The sequence below is a fragment of the Salmo trutta genome, chromosome 3 (genome assembly GCF_901001165.1).
Source record: "Salmo trutta chromosome 3, fSalTru1.1, whole genome shotgun sequence".
Taxonomy (NCBI): Eukaryota; Metazoa; Chordata; class Actinopteri; order Salmoniformes; family Salmonidae; genus Salmo; species Salmo trutta.
The window spans coordinates 9408181-9414752 of record NC_042959.1 but is presented as its reverse complement, the minus strand read 5'-3'; the positions used below and the strand labels follow the sequence as shown (position 1 = coordinate 9414752).

The following is a 6572-nucleotide window of genomic DNA, read 5'->3' as shown; positions in this document are numbered from 1 at the left end:
CCCACCGGAATTGCGATGCAGTGAATTATAAGTGAAATAATCTGTCTGTAAACAATTGTTGGAAAAATGACTTGTGTCATGCACAAAGTAGATGTCCTAACCGACTTGCCAAAACTATAGTTTGTTAGCAAGAAATTTGTGGAGTAGTTGAAAACGAGTTTTAATGACTCCAACCTATGTATGTGTTAGCTTCCGACTTCAACTGTATATATATCTATATCCTGAGTTCTTTATACATCTCCTAGATTTAGGACAAACACATTTTTTTTGGACTGTTATTTTTGCAATTTATGAATGTGTTATTCAATGTGTTTCTATGGGCATTAGTTGTAAAGGCCAAAATAAAAAAATGTGCAAATAATTTTGTAATATTTTAGTTTGAATTCAAAAGGGCTCTCCCCCAACATCTTAGACTCGAAATAATTAAAAACAATGAATGCACAATGAATTTTTCAGTTTTCAGTTATGTGCTATGAGTTTTACATCTGGAATTTGCACCAAAGTGGGGAAAACAGTTTATAAAAACGCTCCAATTCATATTACCATGGGGTCTTCCTTTATCCTAGAACAAAAGAAAACAGCAGACATCAAAGAAACTGTCCCTCTTGGTTACAATCATATCCACAATACAATAAACAGGATACCTTGGATGAACGGTGTGAATTATGTTTGTTTATTTGTTTGTTTGTCTTCAGGTGAGCAACTTTCCAGAGAGGTGGGAGGTGAGCTGGTGTTGAAGCCAGATATGTCAACTGTGACTGACCCCATCACAAGCATCCTGTGGAAGAATGGGAAGATGAAGGTGGCAGAGTGGGACAAGGATTTTGTTGGTCTGGACATCTATGCTGCCTTTAAAGGCCACACAACCCTGGACCAAACCACTGGAGAGCTGAGAGTCACCGGCTTGATGAAACCAGACAGTGGAGTTTACTCAGTGGAGTTCAACAGCAAACTGCTCGACAAGACATATACACTATCTGTTAGTGTGTGTGTGTGTGTGTGTGTGTGTGTGTGTGTGTGTGTGTGTGTGTGTGTGTGTGTGTGTGTGTGTGTGTGTGTGTGTGTGTGTGTGTGTGTGTGTGTGCGACGTGCACATGCATCAAACAGTTATGTATTTTCACATTCTAATCTTGTATAGAAAATACATTTCACCACCTTTAGGGTTGGAAATGAAAAAAGGGGGTGGTGGACCAAATTGCTCTCAAATATATATATATATTTTTTACTAGGCAAGTCAGTTAAGAACAAATTCTTATTTTCAATGACAGCCTAGGAACAGTGGGTTAACTGCCTTGTTCAAGTGCAGAATGACAGATTTGTACCTTGTCAGCTCGGGGATTCGATCTTGCAACTAGTCCAACGCTCTAACCACTAGGCTACGCTGCCGTCCCAGTGTGATCAGAAAGTTATTTTCAAAGGCCTCTTTTCAAAACACACTTCTCTAATATATTTGGTTCCTGTAGCCAATTGCAACCCACCATGCAGTCCCAATAATGTAAATACACTGTTTAGATTTTCTCTGTATATCTACAGTGGCTTGCGAAAGTATTCACCCCCATGGCATTTTTCCTATTTTGTTGCCTTACAACCTGGAATTAAAATTGATTTTTGGGGGGTTTGTATCATTTTAATTTACACAACATGCCTCCCACTTTGAAGATCCAAATATGTTTTATTGTGAAACAAACAAGAAATAAGACAAAAAAACAACTTGAGCATGCATAACTATTCACCTCCCCAAATTCATTACTTTCTAGAGTCACCTTTTGCAGCAATTAGAGCTGCAAGTCTCTTCGGGTATGTCTCTATAAGCTTGGTACATCTAGCCACTGGGATTTTTGCCCATTCTTTAAGGCAAAACTGCTCCAGCTCCTTCAAGTTGGATGAGTTCCGCTGTTGTACAGCAATCTTTAAGTCATACCACAAATTCTCAATTGGATTGAGGTCTGGGCTTTGACTAGGCCATTCCAAGACATTTAAATGTTTCCCCTTAAACCACTCAAGTGTTGCTTTAGCAGTATGCTTAGGGTCATTGTCCTGCTGGAAGGTGAACCTCCGTCCCAGTCTCAAATCTCTGAAATACTGAAATAGGTTCTTAAGAATTTCCCTGTATTTAGCCCCATCCATCATTCCTTCAATTCTGACCAGTTTCTCAGTCCCTGCCGACGAAAAACATCCCCACAGCATGATGCTGCCACCACCATGCTTCACTGTGGGGATGGTGCTCTCGGGGTGATTAGAGGTGTTGGGTTTGCGCCAGACATAGTGTTTCCCTTCATGGCCAAAAAGCTCAATTTTAGTCTCATCTGACCAGAGTACCTTCTTCCATATGTTTGGGGAGTCTCCCACATGCCTTTTGGCAAACACCAGAGATGTTTGCTTATTTTCTTCTTTGAGCAATGGCTTTTTTCTGGCCACTCTTCCATAAAGCCCAGCTCTGTGGACTGTACGGCTTAAAGTGGTCCTATGGACAGATACTCCAATTTCTGCTGTGGAGCTTTGCAGCACCTTCAGGGTTATCTTTTGTCTCTTTGTTGCCTCTCTGATTAATGCCCTCCTTGCCTAGTCCGTGAGTTTTGGTGGTCGGCCCTCTCTTGGCAGGTTTGTTGTGGTGCCATATTCTTTCAATTTTTTTAATAATGGATTTAATAGTGCTCTGTCGGATGTTCAAAGTTTCTGATATTTTTTATAACCTTAACCTGATCTGTACTTCTCCAGAAATGTGTCCCTGACCTGCTTGGAGAGCTCCTTGGTCTTTATAGTCCCGCTTGCTTGGTTGTGCCCCTTGCTTAGTGGTGTTGCAAACTCTGGGGCCTTTCTCAATAGGTGTGTGTATATATACTGAGATCATATGACTGTCAAGTCCTCCTCTTGTTCACCATCCAAAGGACACAGGGACAACTCAATAATTTTCCGACTCAATCTTTTTTATTTTTAGTTTGCCTTCAGTTGATTGGTCTGTCCAGTAATTTAGCCAGTAAATTAGCCAGTAAATTAGGTTGTAAACCTTTAAAGACAGAACAAAAAGTTACCATCTTAATTAAACATTTTAATGAACTTAAATTAGTTTAATAATTAAATAACATTCTAAATAACTAAGATGAATTAACCATTTAAGCCTTTTACCATTGGCGTCTTTGGACTGAACCTGTGAGTGAACTTGGAGTTTTCCCTCTGAAGTTTGTTCTTCTGAATGACTGACGCCCTCCATGCCTTCACAGGTGCTCCAAATCAGTGAAAATGATTGATCAGGTGACAAGCAGCCGGTTTGCTGCTGCTGGTGCACTCTGGGAAGTGCAGTTCTTTGACTCACTCCTGATATTCAGCTCAACAATGACAGATGATGTGACACTTAGATTGCACACAGGTGGACTTTCTTTAACTAATTATGTGACTTCTGAAGGTAATTGGTTGCACCAGATCGTATTTAGGGGCTTCATAGCAAAGGGGGTGAATACATATGCACGCACCACTTTTCCATTTTTTTATTTTTTATACTTTTAAATTTTTTAATTTCGCTTCACCAATTTTGACTATTTTATGTATGTCCATTAGATGAAATCCAAATAAAAATCAATTTAGATTACAGGTTGTAATACAACAAAATAGGAAAAATGCCAAGGAGGGTGAATACTTTGCAAGGCACTGTACATGCTCTGGTATAGTGCATGCATACAGGGCAGTCTCATGTATCAGGACCTGTATAAACCATTTATTACAGAGACATGTAATCACACTATCTCTGCTATTTTCATTAACACTAAGCTCAGCCTTTCAACCTCTCTCAGTGGTTATGGGCACTTATCTTTCTCCCACGTTGACCAGTTATGTACAGCTTCAAAAGCTACTCTGAACAAAAATAAAAACGCAAAATGTAAAGTGTTGGTCCCAAGTTTCATGAGCTGAAATAAAAGTTCCCAGAAATGTTCCATATGTACAAAAAGCTTATTTCTCTCAAATTTTGTGCACAAATGTGTTTACATCCCTGTTAGTAAGCATTTCTCCTTTGCCAAGATAATCCATCCACCTGACAGGTGTGGCATATCAAGAAGATCATTAAACAGCATGATCATTACACAGGTGCACCTTGTGCTGGAGACAATAAAAGGCCACTCTAAAATGTGCAGTTTTGTCACACAACACAATGCCACAGATGTCTCATGTTTTGATGGAGCATTCAATTGGCATGCTGACTGCAGGAATGTCCACCAGAGCTGTTGCCAGAGAATTTAATGTTCATTTCTCTACGATAAGCCTCCTCCAATGTTGTTTTAGAGAATTTGGCGGTACATCCAACCGGCCTCACAACCGCAGACCACGTGTATGGCGTTGTGTGGGTGAGTGGTTTGCCGATATCAGCGTTGTGAACAGAGTGCCCCGTGGTGGTGGTGGAGTTATGGTATGAGCAGGCATAAGCTAAGGACAACGAACACAATTGCATTTTATCAATAGGAATTTCAATGCACAGTGATACTGTGACGAGATCCTGAGGCCCATTGTCGTGCCATTCATCCACCGCCATCACCTCATGTTTCAGCATGATAATCCATGTCGCAAGGATCTGAACACAATTCCTGGAAGATGAAAATGTCCCAGTTCTTCCATGGCTTGCATACTCGCCAGACATGTCACCATTTAAGAATGTTTGGGATGCTCTGGATCGACGTGTACGACAGCGTGTTCCAGTTCTCGCCAACATCCAGCAATTTCGCACAGACATTTGAAGAGGATTGGGACAACATTCCACAGGCCACAATCAACAGCCTGATCAACTCTATGTGAAGGAACTGTGTCGCACTGCATGAGGCAAATGGTGGTAACACCAGATACTGACTGGTGTTCTGATCCACGCTCCTACCTTTTTTTGTATGTATCTGTGACCAACAGATTCAAATCTATATCCCCAGGGAAATCCATAGATTAGGGCCTAATTCATTTATTTCACTTGACTGATTTTCTTATATAAACTGTAACTCTGTAAAATATTTTAAACTGTTGCATGTTGTGTTTATATTTTTGTTCAGTGTATATATCATTATCTGTTGTACTGGTGATTCACAATAAACTAGGATTCTGCATGAATGACTCAGGAGTGTAAGACGTGTTCAAAACATTGAATGCACAATCAAAGGTTCTGAACATAAGGCAGAGAGCATTACAAGTGTTATCACTTTTTAGATGTGTGCTCAGAGTTTTAAAAATGAACCATTTACATCTGACATTTGCATAACAGTGATAGCAAAGAATCAAATCAAATTGTATTATTCACATGCGCCAAATTCAACCTTACAGTGAAATGCTTACTTACAAGCCCCTAACAAACAATACAGTTAAAAAAAATATGGATAAGAATAAGAAATAAAAGTAACAAGTAATTAAAAAGCAGCAGTAAAATAACAATTGCAAGACCATTTACAGGGGGTACCAGTGCAGAGTCTATGTGCGGGGGCACCGGTTAGTTGAGGTAATATGTACCTGTGCTGTTGGTAGAGTTATTAAAGTGACTATGCATAGACGACAACAGAGAGTAGCAGAAGTATAAAAGGAGGAGGGGGCAATGCAAATAGTCTGGGTAGCCATTTGATTAAATGTTCAGGAGTCTTATGGCTTGGGAGTAGAAGCTGTTTAGAAGCCTCTTGGACCTAGACTTGGTGCTCCGGTACCGCTTGCCGTGTGGTAGCAGAGAGAACAGTCTATGACTAGGGTGGCTGGAGTCTTTGACAATTTTTAGGGCCTCCCTCTGACACCGCCTGGTATAGAGGTCCTGGATGTCAGGAAGCTTGGTCCCAGTGATGTACTGGGCTATTCGCACTACCCTCTGTAGTGCCTGCGGTTGGAGGCCGAGCAGTTGCCATACCAGGCAGTGATGCAACCAGTCAGGATGTGTGTGTGTGTGTGTGTGTGTGTGTGTGTGTGTGTGTGTGTGTGTGCCTCACAAGCATTTTCTGACACTATTCCTTCATCTGTTTATGTCCTCTATTTACAGAGGCCGTCTCCAAACCCACAATCCCTTCCTCCTGCACTCTGACCTGTGAAGGCGACACCACTGATGCTGAACTTGTCACCTACAGCTGGAAAGTGGGAGAAGGGGGCGTGGGAGGTCTTAGACAAACAGCTGATTTGTCTCTAAGAGTGACACTGGTGAATCAACCAATGGTTACAAGTACACCTGCAAGATGAAGAATTGTGTTGGGGAAGGGTAGGTCAGCGAGCCAGTTGGACTGGTGTTTGACTCAGGTCAGTGGACACTCAGAAATGTGCTACGGTCTTACGTATTGTTATGTTAGTAACACTACTAGTGTTCTAGGGCATTTGGATCAATATGACAGTAATATCTCCCATGACCATCTTCCGAAACATTTACTCCTGGGCCACTGGTCAATCAGCCTGGACACCACAGACATCCTGCTTGCTGCTTTGAAACAGTGCACTTCACTTTTTCTCTCCCTGTGCTCCATACTTTTGTTGTTAAATTTTTAAAAATATATGTTTTTACATTTCTCAAAGTTCCAGTGCTGTCAAAACATGATTTCCTGTGTTTTACAGTGGCAAGTTTATTAGGTACACCACCC

At 41.1% G+C, this 6572-nt stretch overlaps 1 pseudogene; it reads left to right on the top strand.

The window, feature by feature from the left end:
- The first annotated feature begins 649 nt into the window (after nt 1-649).
- On the top strand, nt 650-6287 carry LOC115163917 (uncharacterized; annotated as a pseudogene).
- The last annotated feature ends 285 nt before the right edge of the window (nt 6288-6572 follow it).